The sequence below is a fragment of the Antennarius striatus genome, chromosome 4, assembly GCF_040054535.1.
Source record: "Antennarius striatus isolate MH-2024 chromosome 4, ASM4005453v1, whole genome shotgun sequence".
Lineage (NCBI taxonomy): Eukaryota > Metazoa > Chordata > Actinopteri > Lophiiformes > Antennariidae > Antennarius > Antennarius striatus.
In genome coordinates, this window is record NC_090779.1 from 100,135 (window position 1) to 113,160 (window position 13,026).

Sequence of the window (13,026 nt, forward strand, 5' to 3'; positions counted from 1 at the left end):
TGAGTGGAATGAAACTGTTTCATAGTGACTACAGGAAACATTTTCTGAGTCACGTTTCTGTTAGAACTAGAAGAAATAAAGTCAACAAGACGTGTTTTTGTGTTGTGATGAAGATCAGTGGCGTTCGCTATCTGCTTTAGTGAACACTCATTTGAATATCCATTCAGAGGGTGGGGGTGTCCATTCACTTTGATGGGCCTCTGATCCCAGGAAGGTTCCTGACCCCTCCACAAAACAGCCTATTCATTTATGACTGGGACACAATTAGACATGGCCATCCCAGTGAAAGATGGCAGAGACACTCCCTTTCTCTGCCCCCCCCCCCCGGCTCTGCCTCGCTGCGTCTCTCCTACTCTTCACCAGACTAATGTTCACTGGAGTGATTTGGTTTCTGGTCTGTTTTGAACTTGGGTGTGAGAACGTCTCTTGATGATGGAAAAAGGACAAAAAGACAGAAAGAGAACAAACAGAAAAGCAACAAAGGTCTGATCAGACACGCAGAGCGACGTGGGGCTGTAAGGGGCAGTTCACACACACACACACACACACACACACACACACACACACACACACACACACACACACACACACACACACACACACACACGTTACTCCATATCATTTAACCAAAAAACCTCAACTTCACACCAAACATGCATTTCAGGAAACCTTTGACTGCTTGTTCTGTGTTTATATGGAAACTTCTGATATGGTGGGGCAACGGGTGGGGCAAATGGTGGGGCAAATGGTAACTCGTGAGCAAATATGAGTGAAGGAAATGAAAGTCTGACACTGAAATGTGAACACGCCCCTCCTCCACCCATGTGACCCTAAAAGTAATGAAATCACTAGTGTTATGTGAACTTTTTCAGAGAGGAATTTTACTACTAAATCAATAGTTTTTCAGATTGTTCCTAAGGAAACCAGTCACCTGTTGTCATGGAAACAACAAGCAGCGTGCTCACACTGTTTTCCAGCCTCGGGTTGTTTTGCTTGAAGAACAATTTGATAGTCAGGTGCCTGGCATCTTCTCAGGCATCTCACTGTTTAGTTAGTGCTACCCCATGAGCGGGTGTGAGCTGTGTGGACACAACCCGGCCCGGGACAGTGGGACATTAAAACCATCTGATGCCAGGTTTCCTGTTTGCCATAGTCACACCACTGCCTAAGAGAAGTAAAGTCAGCTCTTCTAAGTTCAACAGTGTTCAAAAAACAACTGAAAATGTCCCCAAAGCCTCTGTCTGAAGTTAAACTGCATTAAAATCCAGTGTAGAGTTCACTGCCAGTCATTCCAGTGCAGTGTTTCCCGTACTGACACGCTCTGTAGACATTAATCTCCTCCGGTGGACCTCCTGCAACGCTCCGGACATTTATCGGTGTTTACTTTCTGTACTTGACCGATGACGAGATGCTTCATTCAGAACTTCACGTGTTCTCTCCCCAGTGACCTCTGACCCTCCGACACACAAACTGTGTTCCATCATCAGCTGCTTAACTTCTCCGTCTCTTCTGGTTCTCCATCCTCTGTTCAGTAACTGGATCAGTGTTGTTCTGTTTACTGTCGGAACGCATCTACTGTAAGTAAACTGACTGCCTTAATTACCACGTTAAAAGTCCTAAAGCTACCTACCTACTTACATTTGCAAGAAACATTGTTAACCGGATCGAGAACACTAAACAATTTTGTTTTGATCGGTTCAGGAGCGTCAGTTCATGGGTGGACCGTAAAACCAGAAACGTCATAATTCTGTGTGCTTGGGTTGGGTTAGGGGTAATATGATGCCTCCCACTGCCAGCTCACACTCCACATGTTTTGCCCCAAACGGGCCTCGAACTGGCAACCTCTGGTCCCAGCCCAAGACTGGAGTGGACTGAGCTGCTGCTGTCCCAGTTAATCCCAGTTAATCCCCCTTTGATCAGTAAGTTAACCTGCTCTACTACCACAAAAAGAAGCACCGCCCTGTTCATCTGCGCAGCAGACTTCACCACATTGTGCCCCATAATACTCCCCACCGCAAGGGCCACCTCTCCCACCCTGATCCTGTATCTCCTCCACAGTGAAGTCCTCATAGCAGTCAGGAGAATGTAGCATCACTGCTCATTGGAAGGCCTGAAGTAGATGGCATTGAAGATGGTCTGACCATCTACTGTAGGACTGTGTGCACACGGGACACAGCACAAGCTAACTGTAGCCTAGCAGCTGATGCTACTTGGTCACCACAAATGTGCTTCCACCACACCAACACATAAGAGCCACAACAAAAATACCCAGAAGGCTGTGGGCCAGAGACTGAGCTCCCAGATGAAATGAGGCATGCAGCTACTGTCAACAAGGACGGGGGGGGGGGGGGGGGGGCACCACCAGCTGAGATGTAGAGGGAGGGACTAAATATGGAAGCTAGCTGGCAAGTCTCAGCATCACGTGTCTCAGTTACGTCTCCCAGCTGACAGACTGTCAGAGCGTTCAGCTACAAACCAGAGGGAACCTGTCAATCATTCACCAGGAAAACCTCTGAAACCCCAACAGAGGCTCATCTTTTGGCTTTCGCCATCAAGTCTCCACAGCAATGATTTTATGAATTTCTTCAATAATAAGATCCTGCTCATCAGAGACAAAATTAATGGTGTCCTATCCTCAAACTCTGGTCCTTCTTTAGGTCCCTTAGATCCAGAAAACACACAGCTGACTCCTGAACCCTTTGGTTCTATGGATGTCTTTTCTCCAATACAGATCAGTCAGCTGATTAAAATAATCTCCTCAGCTAAACCATCCTCCTGTCTGTTAGATCCAATTCCAACTAAACTCATCAAAGAAGCCCTACCTTTACTTGGCAACCACTTCCTTAATATAATTAACATGTCTTTATCTACTGGATATGTACCACGGTCCTTTGAAGTAGCTGTAATTAAGCCACTTCTCAAAAAACTTAACCTGGACCCTACTGTTCTAAATAATTATCAACCCATCTCAAATCTCCCGTTTTTATCTAAGATCTTGGAGAAAATAGTCGCTAATCAGTTATGTGATTTCCTTAAATCCAACAGTTTATTCGAGAATTTCCAGTTAGGTTTCAGGGAACATCATAGTAGGGAAACAGCACTTGTCAAGGTTAGCAACGACCTTCTAACCGCTTCAGACAGAGGACTTGTTTCTATACTGGTTCTCTTGGACCTTAGTGCGGCGTTTGACACAATTGACCACCATATTCTTCTGGCACGTCTGGACCAAACAATTGGTATTAAGGGATCTAAAATACTAGAAAGGGTAGTATCTCAACAGCTCTTAGATTATTTATCATTAAGCGGTCTTTTCGAACCATTCCAATCAGCTTTTCGGGCCCGCCATTCCACTGAAACAGCACTTACCAAAGTTGTGAATGATCTCCTATTAAATCTGGACTCTGATACCACTTCTGTTCTCCTTCTTTTGGATCTTAGTGCAGCATTTGATACTATAGATCACTGTATACTCCTTGACCGACTGGAGAGACAGTTTGGTGTCTGTGAGTTAGCTCTGGCTTGGTTAAAATCTTATCTATCTGATAGGACACAATGTGTCTCTTACAATAATAAAACTTCTGCCTTCTCCGACGTCAAATATGGCGTACCTCAGGGGTCTGTCCTTGGTCCTCTACTATTCTCCCTGTATGTTGCACCTCTTGGTCAAATTATACGCAGCTTTGGAATAAGTTTCCACTGTTATGCGGATGACACACAACTTTATATGCCCATAAAAGCAGATGATCGATCTGAATTGAGTAAACTAGAGGCCTGTCTTTCTGCTGTGAATAGTTGGATGTCCAGTAATTTCCTGCTCCTAAACCCAGACAAAACTGAAATGTTAATCATTGGCCCTGCACGACATAGAAACCAATTTCAAAACCTAACAATATCTGTAGATAACTGTCTTATAACCCATAGTTCAACAGTCAAGAACCTAGGAGTAACGTTAGATTCGACTCTTGCCTTTGACAAGCATATTAAAGAGGTGACAAAGATCGCCTTCTTTCATCTACGTAATATTTCCAAAATTAGGTCCTCTTTAGCCATGGCTGATGCAGAAATTTTGATTCATGCCTTTGTGTCCTCTAGACTTGACTATTGTAATGTTCTGTTATCAGGGTTGCCTCGGTCTAGAACTAGGGGCCTTCAGATGGTTCAGAACACAGCAGCAAGAATATTAACTAAAACTAGGAAATTTGACCATATCACCCCAGTTTTGGCTGCATTACACTGGCTCCCGATTCATGTTAGATCCGATTTTAAGGTACTCTTACTAACATACAAAAGCCTTAATGGGCTTGCTCCAACCTATCTGTCTGATCTTGTTAAACCTTATACGCCGACTAGGGCTCTCCGCTCTCAGAATACTGGTCTCTTGTGTGTTCCTAGATTTAAAAAGAAGTCAGCTGGCCAGAGGGCCTTCTCCTATCGTGCCCCTTTCTTGTGGAATAACCTCCCTATAAATATTAGACAGTCTGAATCTGTAAATGTCTTTAAATCTAGACTCAAAACATATCTGTTCGACCTAACATATAAGTAATATCGGGGATGGCGGTCTCAATGTTCAGCACTTTGGTCGACTGCGGTTGTGGTAAAGTGCTCAACAAATAAAGTTTGGATTGGATTGGATGTTTAGGTTTAGCCTAGTCCTGCCGACGAGTCATAGGATTTCTTAGTTAGGCCCCTGCCTCCCATTAATTCTCTGCTATTCTGGTCCCTCTAGCACCACTCTCGCCCCTGCTATCTCTGCTATCTCTGTCTCTCTTCCTTCTTCTGCTGTTCTCTCTCACAGGCCTTTGTGTGGTGGATCATCGGCAATCGGCTACCTCTGTCTGCTTCCATGGCTGGCGATAGCACAAGCTGTACAGTAGTCCTGTTTCACCATCCACTAGGGGAGTGCTGGTTCTGCCTCATTTGGTTCTGCTGTGGTTTTGGGGTTTTGCCAGAGTAACCTTGACTTTAACTTTTTTGAGCTCAATGACTTAGGCACTGTCTGGTCTGTCCTCAGAGTGGTGATCCTCGGCAATCGGTGACCTCTGTGTGCTTCATCGGCTGGTGGTGACTCGCTCTACTGGATGGATCGGCATGCCTTTGTTATACATTTATTGTTACTGTTATTGTTACTGTTATTATTATTGTGTTGTTAATCTGTACATGCGGTATCTATTGCTTCGTCTGTCCACTCCTGGAAGAGGGGTCCCTCCTCTGCAGCCTTCCTGAGGTTTCTCCCATCCTTTTTTTCCCCTGTTAAAAGGGTTTTTGGGGGGAGTTGTTCCTTATCCGATGCGAGGATCGCACTGCTTGCAGTGCACAAAGGTCAGAGGGATATCGTCCATGTGCAGATTGTAAAGCCCTTTGAGACATTGTTTGTGAATCTGGGCTATATAAAAATAAATAAACTTGAAACTTGAAACTTGGATCAGCACTGATGTGGTTTAAGTCCTATTTAACTGACTGTTCCCAGTTTGTTCACGTTAATAACAACTCCTCTCAGTCAACTACAGTTAGTTATGGAGTTCCTCAAGGCTCGGTTCTTGGTCCAATACTGTTTATCTTGTACATGCTTCCTCTGGGTAATTTGATAAGGAAACACTCCATCAACTTCCATTGTTATGCCGATGATACGCAATTATATCTCTCGATTAAACCTGACGAAGTCAGCCAGTTGTGCAAATTACAGGCGTGTATCTAAGGGATTAAAGATTGAATGACAAATAACTTTTTGCATCTCGATTCTGATAAAACTGAGGTTTTGTGCTCGGCCCAAAAACTGGTAGGGATATGTAGTGCCCAGTGATGTAATAACCTTGGATGGCATCACGTTTGAGGCCAAAACCACTGCGAGGAACCTAGGTGTCATCTTTGATCAGGATCTCTGGTTTAACACACAAATTAGGCAGGTTTCTAGAACGGCCTTTTTCCATCTCAAACATTGTTAAAATCAGACATATTTTAAAACGGAGTGATGCAGAGAAATTAATCCACGCTTTCATCACTTCCAGACTAGATTACTGTAACGCACTTTTTTCAGGCTGCCCCAAAAAGTCGCTGAAGACTCTTCAACTAATTCAGAATGCTGCTGCCCGTGTTCTGACCAGGACCAGTGCCAAGGAGCAGGTTCTGACCAGGACCAGTACCAGAGACCAGGTTCTGACCAGGACCAGTGCCAGGGAGCATATTTCTCCTGTGTTGCTTCTCTGCACTGGCTTCCTGTGAAAGCTAGGATAGATGTTAAAATACTCCTCCTCACTTACAAAGCCCTTCGTGGCCAGACACCAACCTATCTGAAGGAACTTTTAGTTCCTTATAATCCATCTAGAGCATTACGCTCTCAACATACTGGCCTACTGGTGGTTCCTAGAATTTATAAAAGTAGGACGGGGGCTAGAGCCTTTTGCCAACAAGCCCCTCTATTGTGGAACCTCCTCCATACCTCAGTTCGGGGGGCAGACACCCTCTCACTATTTAAGACTAGACTTAAAACTTTTCTTTTTCATAAATTTTATAATTAATGGCATAATTTTCTATATTTTCATGTAGACCTACACTGCTGGAGACTCAACATCCAGACTCACTGAGTTCCTCTCTCCTCCTTCTCCCCAACCATCTCTGTTACTCCTCCTCTTCTCTAATCTCACTTTCCAAGTCTCCAATCACACCCTACTAACTAAACTTCTTCCCTGGAGTCTCTGTGCTCTATGTTCTCCCAGGTTTTTCTCAGGTTCACCCCTCATCCGCCCATCTGCTACGGACCTGCTCTTCCCATCCCACCAGTACCACCCCTAACCTAATTATCGGCTGGGGTCCGGCTTCCTTTTTCCTCCACGACACCATACTGTTCCACCCCTCATCCACCCATCCGCTGTGGACCATCTGCTGTGGACCTGCACCTCCCAAACAACAGTATCACCCCTCACCTAACCATCGACTGGGGTCCTGCTGCCTCTCTTCCTTGGTGTCATCTTACTGTTCCACCCCTCATCCACCCAGCCGCCGTGGACCTTCCTCTGTGGACCTGCACCTCCGAGCCCACCAGTATCACCCCCATATCTCCATGTGCTGTGGACCTTCTCCTCCAAGCCCACCAGTACCACCCCTCAACTATCCATCGGCTGGGGTCCTGCTTCCTTTCTCCCTCCTTCCTCCATACAGTCATCCACACAGCTGTAATTGTGCCTTGACTTTATCAACCTTAACCATATTGATACTGTCTCTATCTGGCCTATCTGTCACTCTCTCTCTCTGTCTCTCTCTATCTGACCCTGTTCTTATCTTCCTTTGATTTCTTTTCCACCCAACCGGTCGAGGCGGATGGCCGCCCAAAAGAGTCTGGGTCCTGCCCGGAGTTTCTTCCTCATTGAGGGAGTTTTTCCCTCCACTGTCTCTGATGCTATGGAGGGTTCAGTTGGGTTTCTCTGTCTGTTAAAGCGCTTTGAAATGTCTGCTGTCATGATTAAGTGCTATATAAATAAAACTTGATTGATTGATTGAAAACCAATTAAGTTTAATCTGAGAGCCTCCACACCACCACCGTTATTGTCTTCTACATATCGGCACTGCTGACAGGAAATGCTTCTTCAATTCACCCCATCAACATTAAAATCATTACCATTACTGTAAACTCTGGTGCTTCAGCTATGTTGTAAAACTGGTATAACGCTACCAGTTTTACAAGGAATAAGTTATAAAGTCCACAAAAGGGCAATTCCCAGAGGGAAATTAAGACAGCACCCTCTAGTATGTTGGTTCATCAATTGTATTATTGTGAAGGATTCAAATCTATAATACCCGTACTATCAGAATATTTTTGATTACAGCCTGACGTAAGACGGACAGCCCCCCAGGGTTCCATATCAGTGGAGAGAACCAACTCTCTTTCACTTATAATTGCAGGACTGGTTTTGTCTTATTTTCAATAAGCATCCTGAGGATTTGGGTGGAATCAGGGAACAGTTAACTTGTGCGCTGCCTGTCAGGCAGTTGGAGCTGATTCAGGGTGTCAGTCCTCGGCTGCCTGCTCCATTAACGCCACTGCCAGTGTTTTAAAGAGAGCCTCCACCACGTTTCAAAGCCCTCTGAAATCATCTTTCACGGCCTGCATGAAGAATAAAGCATCAGGACAGCAGAGGGCCTCTCAGAGGTCAGCGTCTACACAAAACCCTTCAACCTTTAATCTAATTGATTCACTCATCCATGGGCTCTTTTGCCAGACATCTACCAAAGGTGGAACAGACCTGGAGTAAACTAGTGATATTAACTGGGAAGAATTTTCATATTTACAGTCTATACTATTATTCTGCAGACCAAATGTCCTGATGCTGTTATATACACAATATCTAGCACTGACACATTCCCACCATTGTCCCAACAGCATTTAGCTGAAGCGCCTTACCGCCTGGTAAGCTTCATTGGTGTTTTGCTAGTCCTGTTAACCACAATATGGAGCTTTTTTAACTTTCAGAAACTTTGTTACTCCGTACTTCGCTCTTATTTTTCTCATGTTTCTTTAACTTTTCCATGATATAACTGTTATTTGTCTGTGCTAAACATGAAGCTGCTTTCTTAGTCAGCTGAACAAGAATCGTGGCTCATTGTGTGAACATGAGCTCAGCTGACCAAACTGAGGCCGGCCAGGAAACGCGGAGGATTCGTGGAGAAAAACAGTGTTTACAAATCCGACAGAAATCAGTTGAGACAACAGATGACCACAGACAGGACGTCATTAAAGCTGGGTTTCCCAGCAATCAACACGGACAATGAGAGATCGCTAACAACACTGGGGAGCTAATCTAACGCAGTCTAATGAAACATGGGATGTTACCGGAGAGGTGAGACCAAACAAGGAGGTTTGTTCTTGTATTTGTGAACTATATTAAACTGTTGGCTGTTGTGTGAAGTCCCTACTTTATCTCCGTCAACTAATCCTGCATCTCAGTGAGGGGGAGAACGAATGGAAGCTAGTACACTAAAAGGTGTACATACCTGTGTACACATTTATTCTCTTATCAATTTATTATGATTTTTTTAGTTCTTCATTCTTAAATTCTCCTTATTGTGTGAACGTATCCACTCTTTGTCTCTCACAAGGCTGTGAATGAGTGATAATTTCTCCTCTTGATTTCTGGATTATTTCTCATCAGGGTTCATGTCAGCTGAACGTAACCCTTGACTGGTGACAGTGAATCTCTGTTAGGCTGTAAATAAAGGCTGAGGCTGTCTGTTAGTGAGCGGTGTCGTCGGATACACACAGCTCTCAGATCACTAGAAGAGCTAAAGCTGCTTTTATTCATCAAAAACCAGACAACAGACTGATTTAGTAGTCTCTTCATCTGCTATGAAACAGATTGTGTTCACTATGATGCTGAGGATACGCCTTACACGGACACACACACACACACACACACACACACACACACACACACACACACACAAACACACATACACACACACCTGACTGAAGCAGAGCTAACTAGTTATCCAAATGCTAGCTGACTTCAACAGTTTGTGAGGAACTTTTAGTGTGTAACTCTGAGCCAGGTCGTTACCACACACTGACACACACACTGAAACATGCACGCACACACACACACACACTGAAACACGCACACACACACACACACACACACACACACACACACACACACACACACACACACACACACACACACACACACACACACACAGGTCTTTACCACAAGCAGGTACTGTAGCCTGAACATGAACTCCACCCCGGGAATGACCACGCCCATATTCTGGTGGACATGTCAATCAATCAATATGACTCAGGATACGTCAATCACTCTATCAATCACTCGGGGAGAGACATCACACACGGCAATGTTATGAAATGAAGCTTGTTCCCCATGACACTGACTTGAACCTAAGGTCTAGCACACATCAGGTTGGATGTAGAGACAGGTCCTAAACTGCTACTGATGACCAACAGAGGCAAACATGAAAATGAAGCGGAGTGCAACCAGCACCACCTGGTAGAAACACGGCCTCAGACTCAACATTGTACATCAGACACCCAACAGTGAGGACCTTGTGTGATTATTCTGCATTAAAATGAGAAAACAGCACTAGCTAGGACTACGTCCACCAAAGACCTTTTAACTATATGTTTGGGTAAATGTACTCAGATGGAACCCACTGTCCCTGGTCTTCAGCTGGACCAGCCCTGGAAAAGGCAGGGCTCCTTCTATTTCTCTTGACGTGTCACCGCCTCATGTCCTCATTGATCAGCAGGACACATTGTGATTACTGTTCTCTGAGCTTCAGTTCTACATTGTACCTGCTGAGGATCTTTATCAGCTCATGGTCTGTGCTAAATGTGTGTGAAGGTGACCTCCTACTTCTTGTTTCTCTGCAAAGACTTTGGATCTTCTTGAGGCTACTTGTTCGTATTGGGGACAATAACCAATGCTGGGCCTGAGGTCAGACTAAAACCTCCCCACCAGGTTACAATGCTGTCTAAGTGTGTGAGCTTGAGACACTAAATTCTTTACCCTACTTAAGTCAGACACCCACAGATACGTGTTACTAAGTATTTACTACTGGATTAACTGTAATCTGCCAAGTGTTTTACTGCTTGTCTCTACGACAACAAATCATTTGTCCCGCCTCGGGTTCAGATCAGGTCCAAACTCATCAGTTTTGCATAGATGTCAGAGGTCACAATGCCACACTCCTATAGGAGATGCATGAATTGTCCTCAACCAGCCGCTGCTTGGTGAACTGAGTACAAAGCTTTCATTACAATTACAAAATCAAATCTCAGTCTTCTAAGTCTTTATTTTTGCTTCTGCCTGAGTCATTACCTCCTCATTCAACAGAAGGACATTTTCCAGGACACTGAGTGATAAATGTACAGAACTATCGGTACCTTTAATGGATACGGAAAGTATCCGTAACAACACATTTCTAGTTTCACTGACTGGTGGTTGTCCTCACACCGCGCCCTCTCCTCATGTCAAACTGTCTCCAGCTGAGAAGGAGAGAATGTCTCCCCCAATCTGTTCACAACCTTCGATCAATCCTGGAGGGTCAAACCAACACGCCAGTGACAAATCACTATCTCCCTGATGGAGACAATAAGGGCACACGCCTGGTAGTGTAGTATGCAGTGAGAGCTGCTCTGTGGTCACATGACATCACAGACAACATGTCTGCATGGGAGCTGCAGATTCCATCGCATCAGCAGGACAGAAACACGCAGAGAAAGAACACCGAGTATTGAAACAAGGTGCAGGCGCCTGAAGGAGGGGAAATTCCACTATACACACCTCCCTGACACACACACACACACACACACACACACACACACACACACACACACACACACACACACACACACACAAAGCCGTTTCCATATGGCTACACAGTGTGAGTGAATGCTGCCACACACACACACACACACACACACACACACACACACAAACACACACACACACACACACACACACACACACACACACACAGTCCTTTTCAAAAGCAGAGTGCCTGTGCGGTAACTTCAGAGGTTTTTCTTCCAGGGAGGGGGTGGGGTGGCAGGTTGCAGAGGGGAGTCAGATTTCTTTAAAAACTAAAAACAGTGAGAAAGAGTGAGAGACTGGGGGGGGGGCAGCCGGCCGCCTCACTCATTTATCATTCTCCTTCTTTTTTCCCTCAGAATGTAAAACACTGCCCACTGTTTGGAGGAAGGCTTCAAACACACATTTTCTGATGCATTACATACAAGTAGAACACGTGTACACGTCACATTAAACATGTTTAAAGGTAAGGCCTCTCACGCACTGACAGAACAATGTCAAAACCATAGCATTCATAAATAAGCCTTCAGTGGTGGGGCTAACTTAAGCTCTGTTGACTCCTTAAGTCCTATTCCTTAGAAAGAGTTCTCAGGAGAACACCTAAGAAAGAGATCTCAGGAGAACACCTAAGAAAGAGTTCTCAGGACAACACCTAAGAAAGAGTTCTCAGGAGAACACCTAAGAGTTCTCAGGAGAACACCTAAGAAAGAGTTCTCAGGAGAACACCTAAGAAAGAGTTGTCAGGAGAACACCTCAGAGTTCTCAGGAGAACACCTCAGAGTTCTCAGGAGAACACCTAAGAGTTCTCAGGAGAACACCTAAGAAAGAGTTCTCAGGAGAACACCTAAGAAAGAGTTCTCAGGAGAACACCTAAGAGTTCTCAGGAGAACACCTAAGAAAGAGTTCTCAGGAGAACATCTAAGAAAGGGTTCTCAGGCGAACACCTAAGAAAGAGTTCTCAGGAGAACACCTAAGAAAGAGTTCTCAGGAGAACACCTAGACTTCTCAGGAGAACACCTAAGAGTTTTCAGGAGAACACCTAAGAAAAAGTTCTCAGGAGAACACCTCAGAGTTCTCAGGAGAACACCTAAGAAAGAGTTCTTGTTTTCTCATGTGCAGTAGAGGCATGAAATTTTCCAACAGTCAATCTGATCTGACCTTCATTCAAAGACGTCCGTCAGGACAGGGATAAAATGTCTCTCCTGCTTGTGTCATTTTTAACCCTTCTGTATGTGTTTCAGAGTCATGGGGGACGGCCAATCAAATCAAATCAAACGAGAGCGAAGAGAACCCAACCTCTGCCTAGGCAAACACGACCTCCTGGACGGGGAAATAAAATGGAAAGAAGGGAGGTGACGGGACTGGACAGATGATGGAAATGGTTTGTGGAATGTGGATACTGTATGTAGCCTAATAACACATAATTACACGAGAGCTGCTAGGACCATTTAGCTCAGGTTTCCTTAATATTTTGACTCTAACATCACTTTTCTCAAACACAAATGGAGCAGTCATCTATGGAGCAGTTGTCCTTGTTGTCGTCTGAAATTACACCCTAGAACTGTGCAGAACTATGAAAACAATCATCTAACTCTACCCACCCCTCACCATTGGTCAGCCAACTCTCTACCAGCAGGGACCATATTGAACCAGACCAGACTACAGTCGGAACAGCAGAGACCAGAAGGAAACAACTTTCAGATCCACACTT

The 13,026-nt window shown here is 44.7% G+C and overlaps 1 protein-coding gene across 2 annotated transcripts in view; it reads right to left on the minus strand.

Annotated features, from left to right (window-relative positions):
- Window positions 1-13,026, minus strand: part of lrp5 (low density lipoprotein receptor-related protein 5) — an 85,953-nt gene that overhangs the window by 43,053 nt on the left and 29,874 nt on the right. The gene's annotated exons all lie outside the window — the stretch shown is intronic.